The sequence below is a fragment of the Gorilla gorilla genome, chromosome 12 (assembly GCF_029281585.2).
Source record: "Gorilla gorilla gorilla isolate KB3781 chromosome 12, NHGRI_mGorGor1-v2.1_pri, whole genome shotgun sequence".
NCBI lineage: Eukaryota > Metazoa > Chordata > Mammalia > Primates > Hominidae > Gorilla > Gorilla gorilla.
In genome coordinates, this window is record NC_073236.2 from 93,090,160 (window position 1) to 93,113,505 (window position 23,346).

Sequence of the window (23,346 nt, forward strand, 5' to 3'; positions counted from 1 at the left end):
AAAGCTCTTATCCGAAGCACCTTTTCATGTATTTATGCAACAGGAATTATTGTTCAAGAAACTAGACTTAAAAAAACCAAAGATATATTTTTTTGAGTGACTAAAGGAAGTTTACGTTATGCTCACTACAATTCGGGTACAGTCTAATTCTTTGCAGATTGCTCATCTATGTATGGTAGACTATGGAACCACAATACTAGATCACGTTTCCTCAGGTCATTCCCCACCTCCCCACACTGTCCCCCCATACATCATTTTGAATCAGTGAAAGTTGTTGTCATGTGGAATTTGTAATAACTCTGATAGAGAAAATTAGACACTTCACACACCAGTACATGGACAGGACTTGTTTTAACATCTCACTAAGAAGTGACAGTGGCCCTGTGTCTAACTGTGGTTCCATGTCTCTTATCCACTCGTGGAAGCTGGGTGTGTCCCTTCAGAAATGCAGTGTGGCAGAAAGAAAAGAGCACCAGAAAACTAAGCAAGAAAACATTCCTCTGGAGAACCCTGACTAACATAAAGCCCAATCCCCATCAGCACACAATATAACAAATATGCATATGGACCCTCTCAATCTAAAATGTTTAAAAATAACAATATATAAGTAAACTGGCTTGCAAAAATCACTCATTGTGAAAAAAAGAAAACTAAGTGAGAAACCATAGGCTCAGGGCTGACACACGGTAGCTGTGTAGTGCCACTTCTCTGCGTCTCAGTTCCCATCTATGAATGAAGGAGGTGGAATGAGATGGTTGCTAATGTTGCTTCCTGGTCTAGCATCCCATGAGCCTAGTTAACTAGAAGTTAGAGGATGGGTAGTTATTCACTAAACCCAGAATACATAGTCCCAAACAGAAGGGGCCATATGATCCTTACTTCTAGATATAAAAGTTGAGAAGGCTGGTTACCATAGCAACTCACCTTCATGAAGTCATTTATAAATTCAATTTTGTAAAGTGACAATATTATGTACTGGCACCTGCAAAACTCCATAATGTTTCCTTTGCTTCCATTCTTGCCCCGGGCGATGGTGCCAAGAATTGTCATAATCTGGAGAAGCAATCAGAGTTCTCAAGCTGCCTTTCGGTCTGCTAGAACAGAAGGTGCTGACAGGGGTGGGAGTAAAGGAAGGCCTCCTTTCAGTTTACTAATTCTGCAGCCGCCCTTCACAAACTCCAGCAAATATTTTGCGATGTTGCAAGGTGTTACGAAAAGTGAAAAGCAAGCTGTGATTCAGCTGGTATGAAGACTTTGCAAACAAAAAAGAGTGATCTGTTTGCAGCAGACTATTACTTCTGCCAGAGCCCACAGACTGGAATACTAAAAGAGGAATTTCTGCGAGACATTGCCATCATACTTACTGGATTTTCAAAACAAAACCGATTTTAAATTGTTCGGCCTGGTAGGTTTCACCTTGTGAACCTCAGATTCCTGGGAGCTGTAGAGTCACTGCAAGGGATCTGCAAACCAGCGTGCATGTTCCGTCTGTAGAGTGAATGAAAAATATGCTCATCCATATGGATTACTTTTCAAATACACATAAATGTCATTGTGATGAATACAAGAAATTAATTTGCAACGTTAGTGAAGATACCTCAGCTCGTTATGAATTTTCGTAACTGATATTCAAAGTAGAGCTAATATCATGCTTGAGTTTAAGAAAACTCTTTTTCATGTTGAAAAGCAGTCTTCACACTTCTCAGATCACTTATCTTGGTTCTTGGGGCAGAGAATATGGACACCTTACCATTAGGAGAGAAGCTTTCCCCCAGGATTGGCTCTGCTTTCACGGCATATGTTGGATAATATACCCACCATTTGGTTTCTAGAACCTTAACATTTGTTAGGAAGACATTTAAGTGGCTCATTGAGCCCTGTTCTTCCATGAGATATGTCATCCCTGAATATAAGTAAGATCTGAGCAGTGGACACAATTCTAGTCCAGACATTTATGTAAGAAATAGAAACTAATTTTGATTTCAAGCCTCCCTTTCTTTGCATTGTCAGAAACTTTATCTCAGTGAACTTGTGGATTTCGACCTCACCTTTCCCTGGAGTTGTATCTAGTTTCTGGGAGGGGGCTTCTGAGATGCAAGATGTGCAGAAAGGGAGAGGGGAAGGAGAGAGAGTGAAGGATGTGGTCCTCAAGATCATTCTTCCACACTGGTATTTATTGAGACATTCTTCACTCTTGACTGTGTGACCCTTTCGGATTCAGGAGCACTCTCCATTTCTCTGATGTGCTCTTGGGCATGAAGAGACATGCTTCTTTCTCACTGGGGCATGGAAAACTTTGCACATCTGCCTATGTTCTCTTCAGTGGGGACCCATTATGCACCCATTTCTTCTCTGGGGCTTCACTGAGGATGCAAAGAACATGTCTTTTCTGCTCCCAAGTCTCACAAAAACATCTGCAATTGTGTCACCTTCCCAGGGTGAAGTAGCACACAGGATCCAGAAACATCTCTGCCCTCTGTACCTTCCCATGAATTCACTTCCTCCCCCTAAGAAACTCTTTTCTACTCTTGTTATCTTTTCTTCCAAATATTTTATCTATGCCACATTTGTTTGTTTTTTCCTTCCCATAAGGGCAACTTCTGAATCCAAAAGCCAGGAACATACTTTTATTTATCTGCCTCTTATTATCACATCTCATCTCTGAGATAAGGAGTACAAACCAGGCTAGCTGTCCAAATGAGGGGAAGGAAAAACGAGGTAAGGAATTGGCTAATATTATTCTGCTGATTAATACAGATTTCACGAATCTAGGGCCTGCAAGAAAGGAGGTCAGCCCCAAATGAAACCAAAGACTGAGCAAAAAGTGAATTTTTCTAGAATAATTAAAATAGGACCCCCAGCATTGGTGCAGTTTTTCTACTGGCTGTTGGTATTTTCTGCAGTCGGGCATCCAGAGCTAAGTGCCTGGACTTCGGGCACAGTGCTGAATTAAAAGGATCTTTTCTAAAGATTCGGTGAACAATTAAAGCTCCATCAGTCGTATATAGAGGTGCTTCGCAGCCTGTCAGACTTGGGTTTTGGAAGAGGAGGGATGGGAAGGGAAGAAAGGGAAAGCAACCTAAGTTTCTAGCTCCACAGTCTCTGCCCCAGCCAGATCCGAAGTCCCTTCATTCACTCATTTATCCTTTCATTCAAAAACCATTGAATTTCTATAGTGGGCTATATACAGGGAACAAGGAACTCTGTATTTTAGTCCTGGCAAATTCATCTAACAGTCTCTTTGAAAAAAAAAAAAGACATGGTTTCTGGATTTAAGGCTCTCACAGTGTAGTTGGAGGAAAAGCCCATGCGAAGATAGGCAAAGTAGCAATTTCAAAGTTATGATGAGGAAAATGCAGGTTGTAGGTGACTGTGAGGCAGGACACCTAGCCAGTCCTTGAGAACTCAGAGAAGGGTTCCTGGATAGGCCAGAAAGATAAGTGGAAACTTGACAGAGGGAGTACCAGGGCTCTGGGGAAAAAGCAACCTTGAACAGGCGAGGCCACAGACTAGACTGCCTCTTAAGTAGAAGAGGGCCCCAGGAGCAGCTGGTCTGGCTCTGAACCAGCCTCAGATTTCCAGCAGCAGTGATGGCTCTGCATTTCAAACTTGGTGATTATGAACACACATTTTTCTGATTCAAAGGAGTTAGCTGCTGCATGCCTGGGCAAGAAGATTCCATTTCCCTGTTTCTCAACTTGTGCTGTGTGAATCAGGAGCCTGTAGGAGGAACACGGGGGTGGAGGGTCCTTCACAATGAAAAGCCTCAAGCTCTCTTCCCTCTCGCATCTTGAAGAGAGAGTGGCAGCTGCCTTCGAAGAGCCTATATTTCAGGCAAAGATGAGTTTGTTGGCAAAACCATGTAGGAGGCACCAGAGTGCTAAATTAGAGCTTTTGCAAGCAATATATTTTTATCATTAAACTCTTGGCTAAAGCTCATTTGTTCCAAATGGGCTGCCTTAGAAAGTATGCTAACCTGAGTATGGGGTGAGCACTTTGAAAATACAAGTTTGTTCCAAAAGATGCACAAAGAAACAAAATTAACATTTATTTTATAAAAGAAGGATAGTGTGAAAAGAGATACAGCTCTTTGGCTCACTAAATCGTGAGATTAGACTATATTTCTCCTGCCACGAAGAGTGGAAAATTAACATCCTGTTTGAGGAACCTCAATCACATAACCTAAAGGCCAACTCCATGTCATGGAAACAAATCAGAGAACTGAATTTGAAGGAAGGCCCAAACATTGCAGATCCCACAGGAAATGATTACATACTATTATTCTTGAGAGAATGTAGTAACATAATCCTTGAGTAAATAATCAGAACAGACTAAGTGCATTTGCGTTAAACTGTAAACAATCATCTAGATCAAATTACTTAATATTTTAATCCATGAATGTAGAATAATACGTGCTTTAGCTTATGCCAATAGGACAATCCTTAGAGATGTCTGAGTTACTTCTGGCCATGAATTTAATCCACAAAGTGATTAAGAAATTAAGAAACAATAAAATAGCCTGGGAAAACAATGTATCACTACTGTGCAGCCACTAAGCTTCTGCATCAACCCGAGGATTTTCCACACATGCTCATCATTCCAGAACTAACTAAAACAGGGGTCAGGAAACTTTTTCTTGAAGGGCCAAGCAGTAAATATTTTAGGCTTTGCAACTCTGCCATTGTACACAAAAGCAGCCATACACACTATGTGAATAAATGGCTATGGCTATGTTCCAATAAAACTTTATGTGCATAAATATGCAACTGGCCTGTGGACCACAGTTTGCTGACCCTTGATCTTGAACAATCGCATAGGTGTAGAAAGATGGTCCTTTTGGAGAAATTATGAGTTCTTTAGAGCTCCATGGCAGACCGATTTCTGTGGGGCTATATGGTGAGGGTGCATTAGTCCACTGGCCTGCAAATTGCACCCTTTCTTTTTTTTTTTTTTTTTTTTTGAGACAGAGTCTTGCTCTGTCTCCCAGGCTGGAGTGCAGTGGCGCAATCTCGGCTCACTGCAAGCTCTGCCTCCTGTGTCCACGCCATTCTCCTGCCTCAGCCTCCTGAGTAGCTGGGACTACAGGCGCCCGCCACCACACCCTGCTAATTTTTTTGTATTTTTAGTAGAGACGGGGTTTCACCGTGTTACCCAGGATGGTCTCAATCTCCTGACCTCGTGATCCACCCACCTTGGCCTCCCAGAGTGCTGGGATTACAGGCGTGAGCCACCGTGCCCAGCCCCTTTCTTTATAAATATTATATAAGGAAGCCTGTATAAAGACTGATGGGTGCTGTCAAAGAGGCCAGATGACTCAGCAGGCAGCAGACTTGATGTGGGATTCAGGGAGAATTGTTAGTTTGAGGTATAAACCACAGGAATAACCACAGTAAGCCAATCCCATAGTCTTTTCACACTTTCACCTGGACTGTGGCTTTGTGAGGTAACATGGGGATTCTGTACCTGATACCAATTTCAAAAGTTAAGGTTGTACACCAAAAAGTTCCAGTTTCCTTTCTAACTAAGCAAATGTTTCATTTGGGGCTGGGTAGGTACATTTTCCTGCCATATGCATGGTCCCTGCTGAATAAACATTGCTTTGTAAGCCCCCCACCCCACCATCCCCACAACCTATCCCCTGCCGTAGTTGGCCACTCAGTTATGTGTAACTTGCACCCTGTCTTGAAAAGTGGAGCTGGGCCCTAGTTCTCTTTCAGTCATCTGAACTGAAAGCAAGAGGGAAAATGCAGGCAGAGAGGCAGCCAGAAGGGTCATGTGGCCTCAAGGCCTGGAAGAGCCTCTAGGGGGCCTTGTACAAGATGTGTTCAATGAAAAAGCACAAGCAATATTATGAAAGTGTTTCCTGTTGCGGGAAGTCAGGGACCCCGAACAGAGGGACCAGCTGAAGCCACAGCAGAACATAAATTGTGAAGATTTCATGGACATTTATTAGTTCCCCAAATTAATACTTTTATAATTTCTTATGCCTGTCTTTACTGCAATCTCTGAACATAAACTGTGAAGATTTCATGGACATTTATCACTTCCCCAATCAATACTCTTATAATTTCCTATGCCTGTCTTTACTTTAATCTCTTAATCCCATCATCTTTGTAAGCTGAGGATGTATGTCGCCTCAGGACCCTGTGATGATTGCATTAACTGCACAAATTGTTTGTAAAACACATATGTTTGAATAATATGAAATCTGGGCATCCTAAAAAAGAACAGGATAACAGTGATTTTCAGGGAACAAGGGAGATAACCATAAGGTCTGACTGCCTGTGAGGCCGGGCAGAACAGAGTCATATTTCTCTTCCTGCAGAAAGCCAATAGGAGAAATATCACTGAATTCTTTTCCCAGCAAGGAATAACCCTGGGAAAGGAATGCATTCCCAGGGGGAGGTCTCTAAAATAGCCGCTCTGGGAGTGTCTGTCTTATGCAGTTGAAGATAAGGGATGAAATACACCCTGGTCTCCTGCAGTGCCCTCAGGCTTGCTAGGATTAGGAAATTCCAGCCTGGCGAATTCTAGTCAGACTGGCTGTCTGCTCTTGAACCCTGTTTCCTGTTAAGATGTTTATCAATGACAATGCATGCCCAGCAGGACATGGAACCTCATCAGTAATTCTAATTTTGCCCTGTCCTTGTGATCTTGCTCTGCCATTTGCCTTGTGATCTTTTATTACCTTTTGAAGCATGTGATCTCTGTGACACACTCCCTATTCGTACACTCTCTCCCCTTCTAAAACCCCTAATAAAAACTTGCTGGTTTTGCGGCTCAAGGTCACCATCACGGTCCTACCAATATGTGATGGCACTCCCGGAGGCCCAGCTGTAAAATTTCTCTCTTTGTACTCTTTCTCTTTATTTCTCACACTGGCTGACACTTAGGGAAAATAGAAAAGAACCTATACTGAAACACTGGGGGCTGGTTCCCCTGATAGTTTCCAGTTCTACAATTGAAGAAGGCCAGTTGTTCCTATTCAGGAATCCTTACATTCCAGAAAGATCGCTCTGCGGATTTACAAAAGCTTCTCTTTCCCTTTTCTTGAGTTGCCTTGAGTGGGCCTCTCTAATGAATAACTGACTTTCCAATATGCACTCCAGAATCATGTGATGCTCTACTGGGCACAATTCTTGCCACATCTAACATTCGTTAGTTGCCACAGAAACAAGCCATGAAACATTTTATTTCATGTTTAGATTTGTCATCCAACACAAGCTTCCATAGGCTTGGCTGACATCTATTTAACTTCTATATTGGCTGGAGGTAACAAATCCAATAAAAATTTCCCTGTCAATGCCTTTAAAACAAACAAACAAACAAACAAAGATTAGGTTTCACTATGTTGCCCAGGCTGGTCTTGAATTCTTGGGCTCAAGTGATCCTCCTACCTTGGCTTCCTAAAGTGCTGGAATTGCAGGCATGAGCCACCAGGCCTGGCTATCAATGACTTTTTCTTTTTCTTTTTTTTCCTTGAGACAGGGTTGTGCACTGTCACCCAGGCTGGAGTGCAACAGTGCAATCATGGCTCACTGCAGCCTTAACCTCCTGTGCTCAAGCAATCCTCTCACCTCAGCCTCCTGGGTAGCTGGGAACACAGGAGCGTGCCACCATGCTGGGCTAATTTTTTAATTTTTTGTATAAATGGAGTCTCCCTGTGTAGCCCAGGCTGGCCTCAAACTCCTGGGCTCAAGCAATCCTCCTGCCTCAGCCTCCCAAAGTGCTGGGATTATAGGCCCAAAACACTCCGCCTGCCATCCATGACTTTTTGATCTGTCCTTTCCATGCCCACCTAGTCCACTATGGCCTAGTACCTTATCACTCCTATATGGATTTCACCCACAGTCTCCTATAAAATTGCTTTGACTCTACTCTCTCCCTATTCTTGTCCATCTGTTGTCAGAGCTATTAGATTAAACCTACTTTCATCAGATTATTTCTCAGATGAAAAGTCCAGCTGGGCACAGTGGCTCACGCCTGTAATCCCAGCACTTTGGGAAGCCAAGGTGTGTGGATCACGAGGTCGAGATTGAGACTATCCTGGCTAACATGGTGAAACTCCGTCTCTTCTAAAAATACAAAAATTAGCTGGTGGCGTGCACCTGTAGTCCCAGATACTCAGGAGGCTGAGGCAGGAGAATTGCTTGAACCCAGGAGGTGGAAGTTGCAGTGAGCTGAGATCATGCCACTGCGCTCCAGCCTGGCAACAGAGCAAGACTCCATCTAAAAAAACAAACAACAACAAAAAAAGTCCACAGTACTTTCCTATTATTTCCCAGATCCAATCTGAGTTATTCGATCCAGTATTTTAGGTGTCGTAATCTGGTCCCACCTAATCTATTTATTATATTCATATCTCCCATGACCCTTCAACATGAACTTCAACTTCAATCAGGTTAATGTCCTATATCCTCTGTTATATCTCACTCTCTATTCCCACCTCCATGCCTTTGCTTGTTTTTGTCCCCACTACTTCTTCTACTAATTAGAGTATCTCCTTTCTGTGTCAAAGTCTAATTGTAATATTATCTATAGGCCACACATTAGGAAGGATGGGAAGAAAATGAAGGAAGGTTATATCTATCACCTTCCACCTGACAACCTACAATCCAAAGTAACAGTCAATGTCTGGCAACCACTGGAAATGTGACAAAAGTCTCAAAAGCATATGAAATTGACACTTCTGGAAAAAGAGAATGAAATAGACTTTTTTTTTTTTTTTTATAGAACTGATACATGCCTACACCCTTTATTTTAATTTAATTAATTAATTTATTTATTTGAGACAGACTCTCACTCTGTTGCCCAGGCTGGAGTGCAGTGGTGTGATCTCGGCTCACTGAAACCTCTGCCTCCTGGGTTCAAGTGATTCTCCTGCCTCAGCCTCCTGAGTAGCTGGGATTACAGGCGTGTGCCACCACACCCGGCTAATTTATGTATTTTTAGTAGAGATGGGGTTTCACCATGTTGGTCACACTTGTTTCAAACTCCTGACCTCAAGTGATCTGCCCACTTCAGCCTCCCAAAGTGCTGGGACTACACACGTGAGCCAGTGCCTGGCGTATTTTTTTTTTTATTTTTTTGAGACAGAGTCTCTTTCTGTTGCTCAGGCTGGAGTGCAGTGGCACGATTTCAGCTCACTGTAACCTTTGTCTCCAAGGTTCAAGCAATTCTCTTGCCTCCGCCTCCCGAGTAGCTGGGACTACAGGCGTGAAACATCATGTTCCGTTAATTTTGTATTTTTAATAGAGATGGGGTTTCGCCATGTTGGCCAGGCTGGTCTCAAACTCCTGACCTAAAGTGATCTGCCTGCTTCAGCCTCCCAAAGTGTTGGGATTACAGGCGTGAACCACAGCACTCAGCCAAAACACATTTAATTTTTATCCTTCCCAAGGGTTCCCACTAAAACTATATAAAATGCTTGTTGGGGGGTGTGGGGCTAGCATAAACTCTAAGGACAACGATGTGAAAAAAGATATCAAAGGAGCCAAATTTTGGAGGGTGGCAGGCTTGAAAAACCAAGTTGTAAATGGACATTAAGTAAATACAAGAACAAATTCAATATGCACTCCAGAATTGTCAAAATGCTCAAGAGTTGATGAGATCTCTAGAAGTGGCGTGAACTGGGATGTTGGATTAAGGAAGACTGGTTGAATGAAGGTTGTTTGAGAGTCAGGTGAATTCCTGGATTTCTCCTTTCCCCCACTTTATATCACTGGTTGATTGCTCCTCCCACACTTTGGCCAATGTCTACAGGTTTAGGTTCCAGAGAGGGGAAAAAAGATGGTTTCTGGGTGAAGGAACACCAGGCACAGTTGAGGGCGGGCATGAAGTACTTAAAGTAGGGAGAATAAGTGAAGGTATGTGTATTGACTACTCGGGCTCCCTGCTCTCTTCCTGCACTTTATCCTTCAGGCAAGGTAAATGACAGGGCTATTTTCTGGAAAATATGACTATCTCAATATGAAACACCTAAACACAACGACTTCAAGAGTCTCCTCACAAACATCCTAGACAGATACTCTTATATTAGTATTTCTCAACTGGAATATGGCAATGTCTGGAGACTTTTTTTTTTTTTTTTGAGACGGAGTCTCACTCTGTCGCCCAGGCTAGAGTGCAGTGGCACAATCTTGGCTCACTGTAACCTCTGCCTCCCAGGTTCAAGCAATTCTCCTGCCTCAGCCTCCTGAGTACCTGGGACTATAGGTGCGTGCCACCACACCCGACTAATTTTTGTATTTTTAGTAGAGATGGGGTTTTACCATGTGGGCCTGGCAGGTCTTGAACTCCTGATCTCAGGTGATCTGCCTGCCTCGGCCTCCCAAATTCTTGGGATTACAGGCGTGACCCACTGCACCCGGCCCGAAGACATTTTTGATTGCCACGAAACTGGGAGTGGGAGGTGGAGGTGTGCTGCTGGCATCTAGTTGATAGAGGCCAAGGATGCTGCTATACATCCTATAATGCACAACAGCCTCCCACAACAAAGAATTATCCAGTCCAAAATATCATTAGTGTCATTAGTGTCACTGTTGATAAACTCTGCCTTACATTAAACTCATGGTCAACTGGACCACCAATACAAGCAGTTTTCAAACAACCCAATGGTCCTCCCACTCTATTAAGAGTGAGCAAGACGTCAGGTGCAGTGGCTCACGCTTGTAATCCCAGCACTTTGGGAGGCCAAGGTGGGCAGACTGCTCGAGCCCAGGAGTTTGAGACCAGCCTGGGCAACATGGTGAAATCCCAAATCCCATCTCTACAAAAATACAAAAATTAGCTGGACTTGGTGGCATGCACCTGTAATCCCAGCTACTTGGGAGGCTGAGGTGGGAGGATCACCTGAGATGGGGAAGTTGAGGCTGCAGTGACCCATGAGTGTGCCACTGCACTCCAGCCTGGGTGAGAGAATAAGACCTGAAAAAGAAAGAAAAAAAGAAAAGAAAGAGCAGACAACAAGAAATGACCAGATATCTGAGGAAAACCTCTAACAACAAACAGAGAGCTAAACAAACAGAACACAGCAACTTGGAGTAATAGAGACTCTACAGGAAGATGAAAACTTTAAAAAACTATAATCGATTTCCACTTATGGCCATGACTGACTGTGAGGGACCAGATTTACCTTCCTGCCCTAAGCAGCTAGAAAACTGGGATATTTGGAAAGTATTTTCTGATACTGAATAGCAGGCTGCACAGGACTGAGACTCCTGAGAGGGGTGAGTCCTGAAGACACATTCCATACCCAATCAGATGTTGTTAATCTTAGAGTCAAGAAAAATATTAGGCTGGGCGTGGTGGCTCACGCCTGTAATCTCAGCACTTTGGGAGGCTGAAGCAGGCGGATCACGAGGTCAGGAGTTCGAGACGAGCCTGGCCAACATGGTGAAACCCCATCTCTACTAAAAATACAAAAAAAAAAAAAAAAAAAGCTGGGCGTGGTGGCACATGCCTGTAATCCCAGCTACTTGGGAGGCTGATACAGAAGAATCACTTGAATCCAGGAGGCGGAGTTCACAGTGAGCTGAGATCATGCCACTGCACTCCAGCCTGGGCAACAGACTGACGCGCCATCTAAAAAAAAAAAAAAAAAAAGCACTCAACCCAACAGAAAGCACAAAAAGAGGAAAACAGGCACAAACAACAGGTAGGACAAATGAACAAGTAGCAAGTTATTAGATTTCAACCTAACCATTGAATAGTTACACTAAATGAAAATAATCTAAATTCACAGACAGGCTGAATTTTTTCTAAAAGTCAGACTGGATAAAAAATAATACCCAAATATATGCTGTATACAAGAAACCCACTTTAATCATAAAGGCATAGATAAAAAGTAAAATCATGTAAAAATAGGTGTCATAAAAACACTAATTATAAGAAAGCCAGAATGGTTATATTACTATCAGACAAAGTAGACTTCAGTAGAAAAAATATTACCAGGGATAATAAGGGATATTTAATAATGATAAAGGATTAATTCATAAAGAGGGCATAAAAATCTTAAATGTGTAAGCATTTTTAAAAAGACCCTCAAAATACATGAAATGAAAACTGAAAGAACTGCAAGGAGAAACAGAAAAATCTACTATAGTTGAAGACTTAATCCGTCTTAGTAATTGATAGAACAAGTGGAAAAAAAATCAGTAAAGCCATAGAACTAAATAACAGCATTAACTAATTTGACCTATTGACATTTCTAGAACACTGATCCAACAAGAGCAAGATTGTTGTATTTTTTTCAAGCATATGGAACATTCACCAAGATAAATCACATGCTGGGCCATACAGCTCAATTAAAAAAAAACTGTTAATATACTCATAGGCAGAAGAGAAGCTAGTATACCCATGGAACAAGAATACTCTAAAAAATCATAGAATAATAACAGCAAAACCTTAGACATTATAAATACACAAGATAGAAGAAATGAAACACTACAGACATGTGACAAGATAAAGTGAGGAAATCTCCCATAAAGTAGAGGAAACTGCAAACACACATGCACACAAGGGGAATGGTAGAGAAAAGATGAAAACTTGTGTGACATCTGAATAAAAGGAGTTTTGGAAAGAGAACAGAAAATTTGAAGGGGAGAAAATAGTCACATACTACTTTAAGAAAATTTTCTTAAAGGACATTGGTGTCTAGACTAAAAGGGCCTATTGAGTATCCAGTATATTGGATGAAAATAGACTCACCCTAAAGCAAGTCATCATGAAATACTGAGGATGAATGAAAGATGCTACAAGTTTCCAGGGGGGTGGGAGCAATAAAGGATCTGAAATCACAACGGCTTCTTTCAACAGCGACACTGGGATCTAAAAGATAATAGAGCAATGCCTTCAACATTCTGAAGGCAAGTGCTTTTTATTTTGAATTTGATAACTTACCAAACTATCGATTAAACATGAGTAGAATAAAGACAAATTCTAGAAATCCAAGGTCTCAAAATTTTACCTTCCATGTATCCTTGATCAGGAATTTACTGGAGGATGTGCTCCAGGAAAACAATGGAGTGTTTGGGAAGCTGAGGTGGGAGGATCACTTGAGCCCAGGAGTTCAAGACTGTATTGGGCAACATAGCGAGACCCTGTCTTTACAAAAAAATAAAAAAAATTACTCGAGTGTGGTGGCGCATGTCTGTTGTTCCAGCTACTTGGGAGGCCGAGGCAGGAGGAATGCTTGAGCCCAGGGAAGTCAAGGCTGCAGTTAGCTGTGACTGCACCACTGCACTCCAGCCTGGGCGACAGAGTAAGACCCTGCCTCAAAACAAACCTAAGGAAACTAAGAAAAAGAAACAAACCTAAGGAAACTAAGAAAAAGAAAGACATAGTGATAAAGAAACAGGACATTCAACACGGAAGAGAGGTGTAGGGAAATCCAAAGGTGACAGCTGCACCAGGTGTAGATATAATCAGTTCATACTAGAGTGAATCTTAAGAGACAGGTACACTGGGGGCTATCATCACCAACATGCTTGCTGCCATTATCCTTTTTCATTTTTTAAATCTGAACCTGACCAAGTTTATCTGTATTTGGCTTGCCTAGATCATGTCCTGGTAAAATTCATGTGTTCTCCGCCACACCTTACAGCTTGGATCAGCTGAAGATACTCATTTCATCCTACAGACATGTTTTCTCTGACCCATTCCTGAGAGCTGGGGGTAATTAAGATTGAGTTTAGAAGGCAAATTCCTGCTGCTGTACATGGTCCACGGTACATGACCAGTGAATGGTCAGTACATGGTCTACGGTACAGGCTGGCCACATGCCTACACCATAGCAAGTGCTATGCTCCCCAATACTCATTCGTTACTTCGCCTGCTGACTTTCTAGAAGGGTATTCTTGTATACTTTCCAAAACGCTGAAGCCGAAACTATGACTTTGTGTAGCTTATTTTCTCTCAGGAACTTTTATTTTGTTTTGCCCTCTTTTGGCACAGATAGGTTTGTGCTTGCTCCTAAACTTTTATGTTAAAACTTTCATGCTAATTTATATATAAAAATTGCAGAAAATATTAAACATATGATTGACAGATTTGGTGACAGTAAAAAACAATAATATGAAGTAGGCTATATCAGTTATCTCAGCAGAGGTGGGAGCAGGCAGTAAGAAAGGACTTGAAAAATGCAGTGGGTGTTACAAGACCCAAGGAAGTTTTCAAGGCACACAACACACACTTCACATCTCCCCATAAAGACATTTCTCCCTCTGTTCTTATGCACACCCTTCCCTCTTGAAATGTTCAATTCTGTCTGATCTTTTAAGTGTCAACTCTAATGTCTCTGCTTTAGAGAGGCCTACTCTGACCACACTCCTCACTCACTGTCACTTTTCACACTCTGTAAACATCTTGTTTACTTGGTTACTATGTACCTTTGCATAGTCACCACCTCAGTGTAAGCTCTGTGAGGGAAGAGAGCTTGTCTTGCTCACTACTGTATCCTTGGTGTTTGAAAGTGTCTGGCAAATATTAATCTCATCAAAAATGACGTTGAATGAATATTACTGAAGGAAGTTGGTTTTTCAAGTGAATGAAGAGGAAGCAAAAACAAAGTTGAAAACCACAAAAAAGTTAAATTAATTTTGAAACATGGAACCTCATTCATATTTGTTCTCTAAAGGTTTTGTCTTTTACATCTAAGTCCTGGGTTTGATTTTTTGTGTGTGTGCACGTATGGTTAAGAGATAGGAATCCAGTTTGAATTCACTGACGAATTTCCCTAGTGATCTACAATACTACCTGTCATATATCACTTTTACATATATGTAGTTATCTACTCCTGGTCTGTTTTTGTGTTGAATATTGTCTCAATATTTCAGCTTTAAAATATGCTTTGACATGTGGTAGAGCAGGTGTGTTACGAAAAATTTTAGGGCGGGCGTGGTGGCTCATGCCTGTAATCCCAACACTTTGGGAGGCCGAGAAGGGTGGATCACAAGGTCAGGAATTCAAGACCAGCCTGGCCAATATGGTGAAACCCCATCTCTACTAAAAATACAAAGATTAGCTGGGCATGGTGGCAGGTGCCTGTAGTCCCAGCTACTTGGGAGGCTGAGGCAGGAGAATAGCTTGAACCCGCGAGGCAGAGGTTGCAGTGAGCCGAGATCGCACCACTGCACTCCAGCCTGTGTGACAGAGCGAGATTCCATCTCAAAAAAGAAAAAGAAAAATTTTAAATATATATAAACGTAGAGAGAATAAGTTCTTCTGGAACTTTGGGTACATATCAGACCTTTTCCTTCTATTGTTCATGTCTCAATTTCTATTTCATATTTTTTTTTCTAATGTCTTTGCTCATGAGTGATAATTACCTGTCATTTTATTTTTTTTTTGAGACGAAATTTCACTCTTCTGCCAAGGCTGGAGTTAAGTGGTGCAATCTCGGCTCACTACAACCTCCGCTACCAAGTTCAAGCAATTCTCCTGCCTCAGCCTCCCAAGTAGCTGGGATTACAGGTGCGTGCCACCACACCTGGCTAAATTTTATATTTTTAGTAGAGATGGGGTTTTGCCTTGTTGGCCAGGCTGGTCTCGAACTCCTGATCTCAGGTGATCCACCTGCCTTGGCCTCCCAAAATGCTGGGATTACAGGCATGAGCCACTGCGCCCAGCCTGTCATTTTCCTTTCTTTATAATACTTGCTTGGCTTTGGTAATTAGCCTTTTAAGTATTCTCATTTTTTCATTGTTTGAAAAAGTTGTGCAAGTTTGGAATTAGCTGTTATTAGAATTTTGGTATAACTTGCCTATAAAACCACTTCACTCTGGTGTTTCAATTATTGTTTTTTTAAGGAAACTATCCATTTCTTCTATTTTTTCTAATATAGATGCAACAAAGATCACAAAGAGACTGTTATGAGCTATCTAAACTCAATATATCTATTTTTTGAGACAGAGTCTGACTCTGTTGCCCAGGCTGCAGTGCAGTGGTGTGATCATGGCTCACTGCAAAGTCCACCTCCTGGGCACAAGTGATCCTCCCACCTCAGCCGCCCGAGTAGCTGGAACTACAGGTGTGTGCCACCATAGGCATGAGCCACTGCGCTTGGCTTTTTTTTTTTGAGGCAGGGTCTTACTCTGTTGCCCAGGCTGGAGTGCTGTGGTGTGACCATGGCTCACTGCAGCCTCAACATCTTGAGCTCAAGCAATCCTCTCATCTTAGCCTCCTGAGTAGCTGGGACTACAGGTGCACACCACTACATCTGGCTAATTAAAAAATTTTTTTTGCAGAGACAGGGTCTCATGTTGCCCAGGCTGGTCTTGAACTCCTGGGCTGAAACAATCCTCCTGCTTGGGCTTCCTAAAGTGCTAGGATTACTGGCATGAAACACCATGCCTGGCCTATTTGTCATATTTTCTATCATTGGATCTTTGTGCTTAAGTTTTTGGAGAGGTTTCCAGTTTTTTTCTTTCCCACTCTTCCCGGGGCTAAGGCCAAGATACAAAAGTATTCCCACTGTCTTTCTCAGCATATGTGAGGGGATATTCTAGTAAACACACTGAAACTGCTGCTTTTCAGGGCTCCATGCTTTGGGCACGTATCTCTGATCTAACCTCCTCAACTTGCTCAAGTCCTGGGCTCTGTCTTCCATGCATACGATACCCCTTAAAGCATAGGCTTTAGACCCTGAGGGAATGGCGGATATTCCTAGGGCAAGCATTAGTACTTTTTTTGAATTTGTACTTTCCCTTTTTTCTAGCCTCAGAAGATAATCATTACCTCTTGATAGTTTAATCATACTCATGTTTTAAAATTATATATATATTTCCATATGTATATGCACAAGTGTGTTTATATACCTATTTTTTTCAGGCTTTTTACTGTTGTTTAGCAAGTTTCTCTGGCAGTTGTTAGAAACTTGTCTATCTATCTGATCTTTAAACTGCTGTAATTGCAAATCTCTTAGCATGGCAAATTAAAAACTAAGAAAAGAGCATCATTGCCATCTGGTGGAGAGAACTACTATTACCAATCTAAATGAGACCCAGTGATTCAGGCAAGGCCTTCTCATTCCTCCCACATTTAGTAACTGAGTCCTGTCAAATCTTTAATTATTAGGTCTTTCAAATCTGTCCCTTGACTTCCATTCTCCCAGTGCCTTAGTCTAGTTTCTTTTTTCTTTCTTTCTTTCTTTTTTTTTTTTGCTAAAATCATTGCTTTTGAATTGGTCTCCTTCTTCTTCTTCTTCTTCTTTTTTTTTTTTTCTAAAGAGAAGGGGTCTCACTTTGTCACCCAGGCTGGAGTGGAATGGCATGATCACAGCTTACTGCCACCTTGAATTCCTAAGCTCAAGGGAACTCCTCCCATCTCAACCTTCAGAATAGCTGGGACAACAGGCGCATGCCACTGTACCCAGATAATTTTTAAATTTTCTGTAGAGATGGGGTCTCACCATCTTGCCCAGACTGGTCTTCAACTCTTGGGCTCAAATGATCCTCTCGCCTCAGCCTCCCAAAGTGCTGGGATTACAGGCGTAAGCCACTACAGTTGGCTTTTGTCCCTTTAGTTACTATTCTTTCAAAATATTTTCCTTGTTCCTGTTGTCAATCTTATTTTTACACTTCCACATTAATTTGATGTTTTTGTTTTGTTTTCTTTGAGACAAAGTCTCACTCTATTGCCCAGGCTGGAGTGCAGTGGTGCTATCTGGGCTCATTGCAACCTACACCTCCCGGGTTCAAGCGATTCTCCTGCCTCAGTCTCCTGATAGGTGAGATTACAGGTGTGCGCCACCACACTCAGCTAATTTTGTATTTTTAGTAGAGACGGGGTTTCACCATGTTAGCCAGGCTGGTCTTGAACTCCTGACCCCAGGTGATCCACCCACCTCAGCCTCCCAAAGTGCTGGGATTACAGGCGTGAGCCACTGCACCCGGCCTTAATTTGATGGGTTCTGTATCAAGTTCTTGCTTATTAGCAAAAACTGTGGAACCAATAACAGCAGTCTGGCTAGAGATGAGAACAATGTAGAAGTCCAATAAATGCTGTCTGAAGTGAAAAAGTGGCACCATTTGCTCGTTTGCCTAATTTATCTAGGAAGCAGTACACACGCAGAAATTCCCAAGCTGTTTTCTATAATAACATATTAATGAATGACATTCACATGTGTAATACTCCTGTGGGCTCACCCAGAGTTTTTTTTTTAAACTTAAAATTATTTTTAACTACAAAAGGCATACATACCTAACACTTTAAACATTCACAGTTTTGTGAATGAACAAATACACTGATAATGCTGAGTGCCAGGGTTTTGACTGTGGAAGAAGATAAAAGTAAGGAATAGGAGAAGGCAAGGAAGAACCCTGTAGGGTTGGACTGGAACTGGAGATATCAGTAAAACTTGTGATTTCTAATATATGTTTCCTAGCTCTTTCTGTCAAAGGGGCCTAAAAGCAATGACAACCCAGGAGGCTCAGATCATGGTTTCTAAAAACCATTCTCCACTAAAAGAAACTAAGGCTCTTTGGAGAAATGGCTGATTCCAAGGCTTTAGTAGAATATTTCCCTTATAGTAGAATGCCACAGAATAAATACAGAAATACAATTGGAAGAATCCCCACTTGGCAACACCAGAGTAACAATTAATTCCACCAAGAAATATCACTGGATGCTAAAATGAGTGTGTGAAAGTTTGTTGAGAAAAAAAATAGTTATCATCTGAAAGTATTTCCCCACAAAACGCTTATTAACTTAACGTAAAAAATTAAAAACTTTACAGTAGAGTAATATAGCAGATATCACCTAATACAAGTGATCAAAATTAACATCCTTGTAATGGGACAACTGACACCATGATACGGTGCACTGAAAAGAACAATGCCATTTCTGTGGTATCCCCGCCAAAAATGTATAAGCTCAGTCTAATCATCAAGAAATACCAGAAAAACCCAGATTAAGAGTTACTCTATAAAAAGTCTATGGGTTGGGAACAATAGACACTGGGGACTACTAGAGGAGGGAGGGAAGGAAGGTGCAAGGGTTGGAAAACTACCTATTGGGTACTATGCTCACTACCTGGGTGTTGGGATCAATGGTGCCCCAAACCTCAGGATCACGCAATATACCCATGTAACAAACTTGCACATATACTCCCTGAGTCTAAAATAAAAGTTGAAATTAAAAAAAAAATACAACTGGCCCATAACCTTGGCATTTTGAAAGACTGGCTGAAGAACTGCTCCAGAATAAAGGAGACTACAGACATGACAACTAAATGTAATATTACTCCAGAGTGGATCCAGATCAGACTTTTTTTTTTTGCATATTACTGAAACAATTAGCAAAATATGAAAAAGATTTGATAATAGTAAAGTATTAATGTTAATTTTCTGATTTTGGTAATTGTGCTATGGCTATGCAGGAAAACACCCTTGTTCTTTGGAAATACAAACTTAAGTAATTGGGGTAAAGAGGCACCACATCTAGTAAGGAATATTCAAATGGCTCAGAAAAAAGTACTTACTCGAAGTTGATGATAAAGGGAAACCTCTTCCTTACAGTAGAATGACGACTAATTAATACAGAAATAATAATGGAGTTAGAACAATCACAATTTTGGAAACATCCTAGTAAAAATTTATTCACACAAGAATCGTCAAAGGATGCTAAACCTAGGAGGGGTAGATTTGATGAGGAACAGAATTGTCAACAAGGTCTCAAAGTTTCTCCTCACAAATTACCCACTAATTGCAAAAGGCAAAACAATAACGATACACTGGAGAAACTGGACATCTTACCCAAGTGATCAAAATTAGCATCACCAATAAGGGGCAAATGGACCTTCTGTGCATCTGGATGTATACCTGCAATACATATCACTTACAGCATTTCAACCCTCACTGCACTACCCGAACCTAACCATGAGGAAACATCAGAAAAACCCAAATAGAAGGATACTCTATCCTTTAGCTATCCTGTATTTTTCAAATATATTACTATTATAAAAAACAAAGAGCTGAGGAACTGCTCCAGATTAGAGGGTTATGGCAATACAACATATGATCCTAGGCTGGATCGTGGAGCTGAAAAAAATTACCAATAAAACAGCAAATGAAATTGAAATATGGACTGTAAAGTATTATGGCAATGTTAAATTTCTGAACTTGATAGCTGTACTTGGGTAAGACAGCATGCTTGTTCTTATGAAGTACATGTGTAGTATTAAATGGTAAAGAGTATGATGTCTACAATATACTTTCTAATGGGTCAAGGATTCTAGGATACACACCCCCAGGTAAGGGAACTGGGAGTTAAAAGGTATTCGAAGGCTGCCATAAGGATGTAAAGAGTTAAGTCTCTACCCTTACACCCACTCCAGAGAAAAACAGTACTATTAGCTTCCTGTGTTTTCCATATGGATACATAAACTTCTGCACACATACGTAATGCTTCTATCATTCTGACAGCTATATATTCTAATGGATGAATATATAAAATGTACTTAAGTGTTCTATTGGCATTTGTTTCTAGTATCTTTTATATTACAATCTGATATCTTAACAGTTAGATTCTTTCATCACTTTTACATTTATTTTGATAAAAGTTAGGTTTGGCTTTAATTCTTTGTTTTTAAACTTTTTTTTCTGCTTTTTATTTTTCAACTCTGGCTGTGGCATAAGGCCTTAATTCTGTCATCTTATTTTGTTATAGTGTCTGTTTGTATGTCTTCCTTTTAAAAATATTTTATGTTCATGTTTTGTTTTAGGGTTTTCCTCCTCATCTAGTAAATACTTCTATTCAATTTATGACCATCATTATTATTATTTAGAGAATATGGAGATGGTTCTGAGGTACAATACAACAAAAATCTTCATAGGAGAACCTAAGTGTGGCCACTGGATGATCCATTCATGGAAGGAGGCTACTCAAAGTATGAAGATAAAATGTGAGCTGGACAAGAACTACAAAACACGCTGAAAGAAATCAGAGATGACACAAACAAATGGAAAAACATTCCAAGCTCATGAGCTAGAAGAATCAATATCATTAAAATGGCCATACTGCCCAAAGCAATCCACAGATTCAATGCTATTCCTATCAAACTACAAACATCATTTTTCACAGATTTAGAAAAATCCTGCCGGGTCCAGTGGCTCACGCCTGTAATCCCAGCACTTTGGGAGGCTGAGGCGGGTGGATCACAGGGTCAGAAGTTCAAGACCAGCCTGGCTAAGATGATGAAACCCCATCTCTACTAAAATTACATAAATTAGCTGGGCATGGTTGGCGGGCTCCTGTAATCCCAGCTATTCGGGAGGCTGAGGCAGGAGAATTGCTTGAACTCAGGAGGCAGAGGTTGCAGTGAGCTGAGATTGCACCGCTGCACTCAGAGCCTGGGAGACACAGCAAGACTCCGTCTCAAAAAAAAAAAAAAAAGAAAAATCCATTCTAAAATTCATATGGAACCAAAAAATCAATCCTAAGCAAATAAAACAAAGCTGAGGTATCACATTACCTGAGTTAAACTATACTATAAGGAAGCTACAGTAACCAAAACAGCATGGTACAGATATAAAAACAGACCCATAGACCAATGGAATGGAACAGACAGAAATAAAGCTACACACCTACAGCCATCTGACCTTTGACAAAGTTAACAAAAATAAGCAACAGAGAAAGGATTCCCTAATTCAATAAATGGTGCTGGAATAGCTGTCTAGCCATATGCAGAAGACTCAAACTGGACCCCTATCTTTCACCATATATAAAAATTACCTCAAGATAGATTAAAGATTTAAATATAAGGGGCCTGGTGCATTGGCTCATGCCTGTAATCCCAGCACTTTGGGAGACTGAGGTGGGTGGATCACTTGAGGCTCGGAGTTCAAGACCAGCCTGGCCAACATGGTGAAACCCCATTCCTACTAAAAATAGAAAAATTAGCCAGGCGTGGTGGCATGTGCCTGTAATCCCAGTTAGGTCGGGAGGCTGAGGCATGAGAATCGCTTGAGCCTGGGAGGTGGAGGTTGTGGTGAGCCAAGATTGCACCACTGTACTCCAGCCTGGGTAACAGAGGGAGACTCTGTCTTTGGGAAAAAAAAAAAAAAAAAAAAAGATTTAAATGTAAGATTTCAAGCTATAAGAGTCCTAGAAGAAAACCTACAAAATAACATCTGGACATCAGCTATGGGAAAGAACTTACGGCTAAGTCCTCAAAAGCAATTGCAACAAAAACAAAAATTGACAAGTGGAACCTAATTAAACTAAAGAGCTTCTGCACCGCAAAAGGAACTATCAATACAGTAAACAGACAACCTACAGAATGGGAGAAAATATTCACAAACTGTGCATCTGAAAAAGGTCTAATGTCCAAAATCTATAAGGAACTAAAACAATTCAGAAAACGAAAACCAAGTAACTCGTGGCCAGGTGTGGTGGCTCACTCCTGTAATCCCAGCACTTTGGGAGGCTGAGATGGGTGGATCACCTGAGGTCAGGAATTCGAGACCAGGCTGGCCAACATGGTGAAACCCTGTCTCTACTAAAACTACCAAAATTAGCCACGCGTGGTAGCAGGCACCTGTAATCCCAGCAACTCAGGAGGCTGGGGCAGGAGAATCGCTTGAACCCGGGAGGTGGAGGTTGCAGTGAGCTGAGATGGTGCCACTGCACTCTAGCCTGGGTGACAACAGTGAAACTCCATCTCAAAAAAAAACAAAAACAAAAACAAAAATACACACACACGAACAAAAACCCATTAAACAAATGCCAAAAGACATGAACAGACACTTCTCAAAAGACAACATACAAGCGGTTAACAAACATGAAAAAATGCTCAACATTACTAATCAGATAAATGCAAATCAAAACCACAATGAGTTACAATCGCACACCAGTCAGAATGGCTATTATCAAAAAGTCAAAAAAATAACAGATGCTGGTGAGGCTGTGGGAAAAAGGGAATGCTTCAACACTGTAGAAGCCAGTGCAGTGTAGAATGCGCCTACACTGATGGAAATGCAAATTAGTTCAGCAACTGTGAAAGCAGTTTGGAGATTTCTCAAAGAAGTTAAAACAGAACTACCATTTGAACCAGCAATCCCATGACTGGATATAAATCCAAATGAAAATAAATTGTTCTACCAAAAAGACACATACACTCACATATTCATCACAGCACTATTCACAACAGCAAAGACACAGATTCAACCTAGATGCTCATCAATAGTGGACTGGATAAAGAAAATTGGTACATATACACCACAGAATACTATGCAGCCATAAAAAAGAACGAAAATCATGTCTTTTGCAGCAACATGGATGCAGCTGGAGGTCATTATAGTGAATATACACAGGAACAGAAAACCAAAGACCGCATGTTCTCACTTATCA

At 41.2% G+C, this 23,346-nt stretch overlaps 1 long non-coding RNA gene across 2 annotated transcripts in view; it reads right to left on the minus strand.

Annotated features, from left to right (window-relative positions):
* Positions 1-10,168, minus strand: part of LOC129531584 (uncharacterized) — a 31,426-nt gene extending 21,258 nt beyond the window's left edge. For both annotated transcript variants that reach the window (XR_010129983.1, XR_008676855.2), the window contains exon 1: positions 1,365-10,168. This is a non-coding gene — a long non-coding RNA (uncharacterized lncRNA). The remainder of the gene's footprint in view (positions 1-1,364) is intronic.
* Positions 10,169-23,346: the final 13,178 nt, after the last annotated feature.